This window comes from Salminus brasiliensis, chromosome 21 (genome assembly GCF_030463535.1).
Source record: "Salminus brasiliensis chromosome 21, fSalBra1.hap2, whole genome shotgun sequence".
NCBI classification, from domain to species: Eukaryota; Metazoa; Chordata; class Actinopteri; order Characiformes; family Bryconidae; genus Salminus; species Salminus brasiliensis.
In genome coordinates, this window is record NC_132898.1 from 13,999,276 (window position 1) to 14,009,746 (window position 10,471).

Here is a 10,471-nt window from a genome sequence, read left to right on the forward strand (position 1 = left end):
ATCGATAACAGTTTGGGCCAATGGAGCTGTGTGAACGTAGTCTTAATGTTAAGTCTTACCAATAAGCCTAAAAAACAGGCTTGTTGTGGATCCGTTAATAACAAGGGTAAGAATAACCACTCCGCAGGAAAGCACTAAAATCTGGAACATAGAGAATAAATACATTTCTAATAAACCACAAAATACCTGTAAATATATGTATAAACAGAGCATTTATGCCTTCTAAATCCTAATGCTGCATTTAAAGATTTCTTTTCTCCTTACCAGCAACCAAAGCTGTGTTCTTACATATCTATAACTTTACTGACCAACAGCACATTCTGACCACTGACTTTATGTTTATGTGGGTTTATTCTAATATTGTATAGAGTTCATTACAAGTAGACACTCAGTTTGAAGCAGTTCTAATCGCTGTGTACTTTATCTAAGGTCTTTTTTGGGACTAATTACCTTGTCTCGTATTAGTAGTTTCTCCAGTCCTTCAGCCTGAAAAGCCATTAGTGTCAGGCTCAGGCAAAAAAAAAAAAAAAAACCCTCTGGTTGCACCCCAGACATAAACTAAAGCCCAGCGCCAGTTAAAGCCATATCCAACGCAGGACAGGACGGGCGATAGCAGAAAAACTGTCAACAGCCTGCAAGGACATATCAGCATGCATGTTAGTAGACTGCAGATTCCCTTTATTGATATTAATAATAATAAACTCATATATACCCCAATCAGCCATAACATTAGCAACACAGACAGATAAAGTAAAACCACTGACTATCTTCTACAGTGTCTCCTGTCAAGGGGTAAATATATTAGCAAGTAAACAGTCAGCCCATGTAGGTAATGTTTTGAAGCAGTGAAAATGAGAATCCGGGATACTTTATCAGAACATCTCAGAAATATCAGGCATGCATTCAGGATTTTTCTGGTGTGCAGTCAGTACTCATTAAAAGTAACCGGTGAACCGGCATTGGATACAGAAGGCTCGCTGATGCACATGGAGGTCCCACCTCTTACAACTTACAGCACTTAAAGGATCTGCTGCTAACGTTAGATTTGATGTCAGATACCACAGGACATCTTTAGAGGTCTTGTGGAATCCATGCCTCGAATGGTCAAATCTACTGGGATGGAACAAGGGGGTGATGCTCAATATTGGGGGTGATCGGTGTATGCCACCTTTCCTAAATAATATGGATAGTAATAATACATACATTTTTCCATTTTTGTTCTTTACATTGTGTTACATTTCACCAACAGAAATGCAACAAAATTACTTAAAATGTAATCTTTTTACACTGACTTTAAGGTTTTCTCCTTCTTGCATAAAGTTTCTATTTTGGAGATATGAACATATGTTAGGGCTGGGTGATATGATAGAAATACTACATCACGACATTTAAAGACTATATACTATATACACTATATTTATCACAATACATCTGCTGTACTTTATCTAATTTAACCAGTCTAATTACACTGTTATTAATGAAACCTGCAGCTGATCAGTGTTTATTAAGCACTAACCGTCTCCTCCATATACTTATTATGGAGGAAAAGACCCCATAATAGGCATATTATCACAGTAACAATATTTATCATGATACAATAAAATACTGTCATATTGCCCAGATCTAATATATGTGATATCGCATAAATGCACAGTTTTATATGTCCATGCAGTATTTTACTCTCAGTTTAACTCATTTTCAAAAATGCATTGATTTTGTTTTGTTGTACACTGCAGAGCTATCTCAGATTCACACCTAGAACGGATAGTTGTGGCTTTACACAAACTACACAAACTGCAGGATGAAAAATCATGTAAGCCATACAAAACTCTTTTTTCTTAAAGACCTGACATTTTTTGTGGCCTTAATAAGAGTGGAAATATGTTGTTATGAACACAGAGATAAGTTATAAATGAACAGGATTCAGAATATTAAATCAAAATAACAGCATCTTCCTCTTCCATCTTTCTTTTTAAACAGATATGGCATATATCAGTGTGGATGGCTACGCACATTGACCCAACATCTGCATAAAATGCTGGATTGCATTTCAGACTGAAAACTAATCTATCCTGAAGCAGCACACACTCACACTGTGTGATGTGAGGTTAGCGGTGTTTTTTCCCTATGGGGTAATGAAGTGTTTAAGTAGTAGAGCAAATTCAAAAATCAGTTACAGAAAAAAGAAACTGGCAGTGTGCCATCTCTATTTCACACCCTTAAAAATGTGATCTTACTTCAGGATAATGAAGGCTGAGTGTTCCCAGCAGCAAGCCACATACAGTTAGAACCACAGTGTAGGGCAGCTTCAGACACGAGGGGAGAGTCCTTATGAGAGCTGTGGATCAAAACAAAAGACTTCACAATCACGCACACAGATCACCTAGTCAGACTCAAACATCTTAGTACTGCACTCTGTATATGTAAACTCAACAGGGCTGCCCCCCTCGGTGAGTCGAGCAGTCGAGAAGGTTTTTGCACAAGGATTACGTTATAAGGTGGAATTGTAAATATGGGTATCAGAAATATGTTTTTATACTGGCAGGGCTATCTGGTGTGCTTGCTAAAAGAAAATCTACGTGTGCTGGTGGATCACTGTTGAGGCAAGCTGACTAAAACAAGCTGCTATAGGCGCCCAATCTCCAATGATCTGGGCAGAATTCATTCTAAATATATGTTATATATATATATATATATATATATGTTATATATAATCAGTCACCAATTGTGAGAGGCCTGTAATTGACATCATAGGTAGACCTCAACTATGAGAGACAAAATGAGAAATAAAAAATTCTGAAAATCACATTGTCTGATTTTTAAAAAGAATTTATTTGCAAATAATGGTGGAAAATAAGTATTTGGTCACCTACAAACAAGCAAGATTTCTGGCTGTCACAGACCTGTAACTTCTTCTTTAAGAGGCTCTGTCCTCCACTCATTACATGTATTAATGGCACCTGTTTGAACTTGTTAACAGTATAAAAGACACCTGCCCACAACCTCAAACAGTCACACTCCAAACTCCACTGTGGTGAAGACCAAAGAGCTGTCGAAGGACACCAGAAACAAAATTGTAGACCTGCACCAGGCTGGGAAGACTGAATCTGCAATAGGCAAGCAGCTTGGTGTGAAGAAATCTACTGTGGGAGCAATAATCAGAAAATGGGAGACCTACAAGACCACTGCTAATCTCCCTCGATCAGGGGCTCCATGCAAGATCGTGGGGTCAAAATGATCACAAGAACGATGAGCAAAAATCCCAGAACCACACGGGGGGACCTAGTGAATGACCAGCAGAAAGCTGGGACCAACGTTACAAAGGCTACCGTTAGTAACACACTACGCCGCCAGGGACTCAGATCTTGCAGTGCCAGACGTGTTCCCCTGCTTAAGCCAGTACATATCCGGGCACGTCTGAAGTTTGCTACAGAGCATTTGGATGTTCCGGAAGAGTATTGGGAGAATGTCTTATGGTCAGATGAAACTCGTTGTGTTTGGAGGAGAGTGAATGCTGAGTTGCATCCAAAGAACACCATACCAACTGTGAAGCATGGGGGTGGCAACATCATGCTTTGGGGCTGTTTCTCTGCAAAGGGACTAGGACGACTGGTCCGTGTACATGAAAGAATGAATGGAGCCATGTATTGTGAGATTTTGAGTGCAAACCTCCTTTCATCAGCAAGGGCATTGAAGATGAAACGTGGCTGGGTCTTTCAGCATGACAGTGATCCCAAGCATATTGCCAGGGCAACAATAGAGTGGCTTCGTAAGAAGCATTTCAAGGTCCTGGAGTGGCCTAGCCAGTCTCCAGATCTCAACCCCACAGAAAACCTTTGGAGGGAGTTGAAAGTCCGTGTTGCCCGCTGACAGCCCCACAACATCACTGCTCTAGAGGAGATCTGCATGGAGGAATGGGCCAACATACCAGCAACGGTGTGTGCCAACCTTGTGAAGACTTACAGAAAACGTTTGACCTCTGTCATTGCCAACAAAGGTTATATAACAAAGTTTTGAGATTAACTTTTGTTATTGACCAAATACTTATTTTCCACCATTATTTGCAAATAAATTATTTAAAAATCAGACAATGTGACTTTTTTGTTTTTCTCGTTTTGTCTCTCATAGTTGAGGTCTACCTATGATGTCCATTACAGGCCTCTCATATTTTTAAGTGGGAGAACTTGCACAATTGGTGACTGACTAAATACTTTTTTTCCCACTATATATATATATATATATATATATATATATATATATATAAAACATATATTTAGAATCTGTGACCACACATCTGCCTTGTGATTCTTAGACCTATTCTTTGGTTAAAGGGTTCTTATGATTGATGGAAAAAACTCTTTTAAAAACAAAATTATCTTTTTTTTTTACAAATAGGGTTATAGTGAGTATAATTATTATAAATAATAATACTACTGATAATAATTGTTTATATGAATTAATGAACGCACTACATCAACTGATGCTGTTATTAATGTTGTTATATTGTTATTAGCACTATTATTAATATTCTAGTAGCATTATTATTATTACTTTGTGTTTATAGTTCTTATGATTGATACACTATTCTTGAATTAACTTTTAAGGAATCTGGTGGAAGGCCAGAATTTTCGGTTCCCGTCCAGCCCGTAGTTTACTCTAGGGGTTCTTCATTACAGTAAATCGGGGGAGCTGCTGGTGGAACTAAACAAATCCCAACGAGAGTTCACAGAGAAGATCAGCACCCAAACCTGTGTTCTCCTAACTCGATTTTGTGTCTGTAGATATCACTGTTAACCAACCAAAGGAAGTCAGTGAAGTGTGGGCAATGTGTGATACATCCAAGCAGACATGCCCCAAATATCATCAGTATAATCTCGGGTTCATTGTAGCTGATGATGCTCCATTCATGAAGTTGTTCTTATGAACAGCCTGCTCCACCTTATTGTCCATCTTCAGACAAAGATGATGACTGCATGGATTGGGAAGCTGTGAATTGCAGAACAATCATCCGTGAATACATTTTTAATAAACTAAACCTTTTATTTGAGAATATAAAGACATTAACTGTTTAGTCTAAAGGCTTTTATTGTCATTTTTGCTGTATACAAGAACACTGGAGCTAAATGACCTCCTTTACTTTACACATCTGACCTTGTATGTTGGCATGGGCGGCTGTCTACAGTGGCCTGCAAACTGGCATCATAGGGCTTCTCATCTTGGAGTATGAAGGACTCAGAAGACGTAGAGGGAGATGCTTCAGTCAGAAGATCGTATGAGCTAATAACAGATGGGTCAACACCATGGCAGTAGAAGCTGACTTCAAAGTGCTGTACAGATCCTTGGTCATGGAATCTGTGGATCACACAGGTTGGAGACAAGATACTCTTTTCAATGGGAGATCTTGCAGGACGGAGGGTATCTAGGCCCAGGGACTGGCCTTTGTGATGCACAGGAGCTTCTACATCACCTTGGAAAAAATGGGCCTGCTCTTCACCAAGTGATTTCAGGCTCAAATTAGCTGGCAGATCCATTGCAGTGTCTGGCTGCTGCAGATGAGCAGGAGAGTCTTGTACATATCCATTTGTTGCAGTCCTGCTTACAGTTCTAATGCCCTGTTGGAGACATGTCGAGTTAACTGCTTCCTCATCACAACTCCCCCAGAACCGTGAGCTATTTGCAGCCTCCTGTGGGGAAGACAAACGAAGCCTTTTTCCTTTCTCAAATGACGGCTGATTATCTAGAGCATCTTTTGTGCTCTGAAGAGTGATCAAGGGACAGCCATCTTCCTTGAGAAGTGCTGACGTCTGAGAGGCAAGCTTTGGGAATCTAGTGCCACCAAAGACAGACGCAGATACGGGTGCATCAGTGGTTGAAAGAGAGGGGTAAAAGTCACAGCGGCTGTTTGGGCTCATCTTTGGAGTGAGTCCAAAATAGGCATCATCATCATCATCATCATTTTCGTTCTTCTCAACTGAAGAACAGGAAGAAGGGGAAGACGTGAGCTTCTCCAAATCCTTAAAGCATTTGACAGTTTTCAGAATCAGCTGATTGCTGCAACACTGCACAGCCACCACCATCCTCCTCCTGTGGTTCTGGAGAAGTTGCTAAGGGGAAGCCCAGCTCAGACTCCAGTTCTTCCACAAATGACAGGCCAGGAACACCAAATCCTTTCTCTGCTGGTGATGTCCATTCAAGACGCTCGTTTATCTCAAGGGTATAAAGGAAATGTGAAGAAGCAAACTCTGAGACCTGGGCTGTGGAAGCTGGCCGAGGTGGTTCGTCAGCAGTGCTGGCGATTTACCATCAGCAGATTTGTGCTGGATTCGTCGTTTTGCAGCAGGTGAGATTCCACCGGAGACTGGGGTAGCTTGTCAGTATAAAAGGTTTCCAGTATTGAGCCATGCATGGTCCTCAAACCTTCCTGAGATAGGGGGACAGCCAATGGCAAGGAGTTATGGTCACTTTCCCTGCTACACAGAGCAAACCATTATATTTGGCCGGTGTAGTTAATATTTATAAAATAAATAAATAAATAAATACAAATAACTGCATTTTAGGGTGTCAAATACTGTATCATTGATAGGCTGTGGTTCAGTCATTTATTATTTAATTATTAATATTAATGATGTTTTTTTTTTTCAGGTTCATTGTTGGATTTTTACATTTGACAGCCTTAAAAATCAAAGGCCCAGGCCTACCTGGACAGTCCGGCTGGAGAGAATCTGTGAAACATGTTTCTTCTAAAAGAGCAGTGAAGAGCAGGTGTGTGATCTGGCTGATGATGTCACACCATTCTACACACAGGTCATAATCCAGTCACTCAGTGAAGGCTCTATTCTACTGTGATGCTGCAGATAGACCTCACTGATTCCCTGAGGGGAAGAGCAGTGAGGCATTATGGGGCTGAAAAATACACACCCAGAATACACTATGTGTCCAAATGTTTATGGACACCTCTTCTAATGAACGCATATAGCTACTTTAAGTTGTACCAATTCCAAATTCCAAAATTCCTTCTGGGCCCAACACTATTGGTGAATATTGTTCTGAAATACTAACACACAGATCTCAGTGGAAGAAGCTGTATTTTACTTCTGCATATCCTCTTAACATTTCAATCATATAAACGATTCAAATTAATTTACTGTACGGGAGTTGAAGTGGTTGGAGTAGCGTAGTAGCAACAGCATCACCCTCAGTGGCAGACAGGGGTTCAATTCCCCAGCTGGACAAACATACCACTCCACACCAATAAGAATCCTTAGGCAAGACTGCTAATAGCAAATATGAATCATGTTTATTATTAATGACTAAGCTTTATATCATTCTGTACGTTTAGTAAATAGAATGCAGTGTGTGTCAGAGTACGCCACCATCACTATCTAGTTTACATTAATGAAGTCCTCATCAGACAAAGTTTTCATAAATGTCTTGTGCGTGCAGGCAGGAACCTGAAAGATGGGTAATATTATAACCAGTATTGACTCAAATGGCTATGATGTTCTACACAATTTACATAAACATTCACCTGCAAACTGATTTTCCAATGCTGGTTTTCCCACATCAGCATCTACATTGATGTAGTCATCATCAGAGTCCACCGAATATTCTTTCTCTGAAAGAACTGTTTCTCCACTTTCATTATTATCGTCTTCATCCTCCATCTTGTTCCTCAAACAGGTGATCCTGATCCTGTGTTTTTTCCCCCTACAGAATAATTGAGTCACAATACAGTTCAAATATGAGAAATATGAAATAGCTTAAAATCACCTTATGTAGCAATTCTACCTTAAAACAGCAGCTTCAGAATAATGTTGGGAGAATGGCATCTCATGTTCATGTTCATGACATGAACATGAACATTACTTACTTTTCCTTACTTTCCTTTAACTCTGCCATATCTCTCAGTCCTAGCTTCATTTTTCAGAGGAGGGTCTGGTCTTCTCCCACAAAGCAAAAGCCACAAGAATTCCACCCTTCTCTAATTTCAGAGTTCTTTAATTCTCTTACACCTGGTTCAGTTCAACCCAAACTCCTCCCAGTACAACCAGAATTCCTACCAGTACAACCAAAAGTTTGTCCAGTACAATTTAAACTCCTTCCAGTACAACCCAAACTCTTCCCAGTACAACCAAAAGTTTGTCCAGTACAATTTAAACTCCTTCCAGTACAACCCAAACTCTTCCCAGTACAACCAAACGTTTGTCTAGTACAACTGAAAGTCTTGCGAGTACAACCAAACCTCCTACCATTGCAGCCAAAACCACCACCAGTACAACTGTAAGTCTTCCCAGTACCACCTTAACTCCTCCCAGTACAACTGAAACTCCTCCCAGTACATCCAAAATCCCAAATCCCCTCCCTTTGCTGGGAAAAGAGTAAATTAGCATTTTCCATCCCACACAGCAATCAGATTCCAGTCTGATGAACCGGAGAGGCATTTCACTACTAAGTGTAACAGGATATCTTAACAGGATGTAGGTGTAAACAGGCTCTTACAGCCTCCTGAAACTGTGAAATTGTTCTGGTTAAATATTATAAACTCACTCACCTGCTGCTGTCTTTTCCAATGATGACAATGATGTGCAAACAGCACACAGCTTGTAGAAAAGTACTACCAATAGAATAGGACGATTTCTGGAGCAGATAGTAAACATGAACCTGCTTGCGCCATGCCTAATGTCAGGCAGGGGTTAGAGGGGTATAAAACCACCTAGTATTGAGCTGAATTATGGTGGTGCTTCAACTAATAGTTTTAGATGGGATGAGTTGGGGAGTTGGGGAGGTGATCATCCAACATCCTGACCTCACTAACGCTCTCGTCACTGAATGCAATAAAATCCTCACAGCAATGCTCCTCCTAAATCCAGTAGAACGCCTTCTTTCCTGAACAGTAGAGACAGTTACTCCAAAAAAGCAGGATAAATTCTTTCATTTTAGAAGAAACAATGAATGAGTAGATGTCCAAATACTTTTTGTCCATATAGTGTAAATCACAAAATTCTTGATGTAGTGCTAATTAGTATAATATAATATTCTCTTTCATTTTCATTGGTTCTTATAATGTCTTATAGTCCATACCTGTTCTCTAAACAAAACAGCACATGCTTAGCACAAAACTGGCCAGGCGTGAATTCGGTAGTGGCACACTTTTTATGGACGTTTTTAGATAGCCAGTAGCAATCCATGCTGCCCACATATGATTACAGAATGCGACTACTACTACTGCAGTCAGATGAGCTTATTATAAAGTCACTCTCTGTGCTCTTACCCACAGTAATGCTGATGGGTGCTCCTGTGTGATTTGTATAAGATGTTACAGTGATCACAGCTGTACTGAGATGAGGTATCCACTTCCACATTAAATATAAGTATTTCTGTTAACCCTCTTGAAAAAGCTCTACGCTTCCATCACATCTTGATTACATCATTTCAGATCCTCTTGGTACGACTTCCTGGTTGGTGTGATGTTCAAGCCTGGCTGTGTTGTTTTTTAAACCAATTATTTTTTTAAACCAGATATGAACCAATTATGGTTACCTAGTTTATAGAGTAACTAAAAATGGTGCTTATTTTTTTCAGACAGAATCAGGGACAGTAATGGTATGCTGTTGCAGTGGTAGTTTTTCAAATTTGTACACTTTTAAACATGTCTCTTTAAGCCCCACCTCTTTACCACCAGACCTGGTCTACATGTACCTGCATCTACATGCAGCCATTGGTTAAATCGCTTCTCACCACAGCCTTAAAAGCCTCAACAGAAATGTAAATAAGCACAATTTAGTTCTAGAAAGTCCTGTGGTTTCATCTCATTCGGTTGACTACCTGATTTCAGATCCCCTAAGGTGGTGTACTGAAGCTAAATTACACACATTCAGTCACTGTCCAAATACTTATGGTCCTGATTGTATTGATTTGAATGGGATGTTTTACAAATGAGGAGATGTAGCCAGCTAGCTTTTTTGCGTCAGGTTTCTACAGAATCACCTCCTAAAGCTTTAATGTTTGTCTCGGTGCCGTGAAGATTTTCTACATTTAAATCAGCCCAACATTCTGAACTCTAACGTTTATCCGTCTCCATGGAAACCACTCAGCAGAAATTTGGGCCTCAACCATCCTTGAGGTCATAATTACCTGCTGATGTCAGATAGAATTCTGAGTACAGATTTCAAAAGTAAACACAATCAAAGTTACACCTCTGATAACACAAGCTCTTCAGATCTGCTCTTCAAAGCTCTTTTTCAACAACTGCTACGTTCTTTTAGAAACATCTCCTACAGAAATGGTACATTTATCTCCTGAGGTGTATTTTTATTAAATTAGACTAATATTTTTAACTGTACATAATGATTACATATTCATATTTTAGTTTCAGGATTCGAGGAATCGTTCCTCTGCAGGTCAGTACGGCCTCAGGAGGAAACTAGTACTTACTAGACGGCTGAGAGAGTACTTGGAGGAAGCGGCTGCA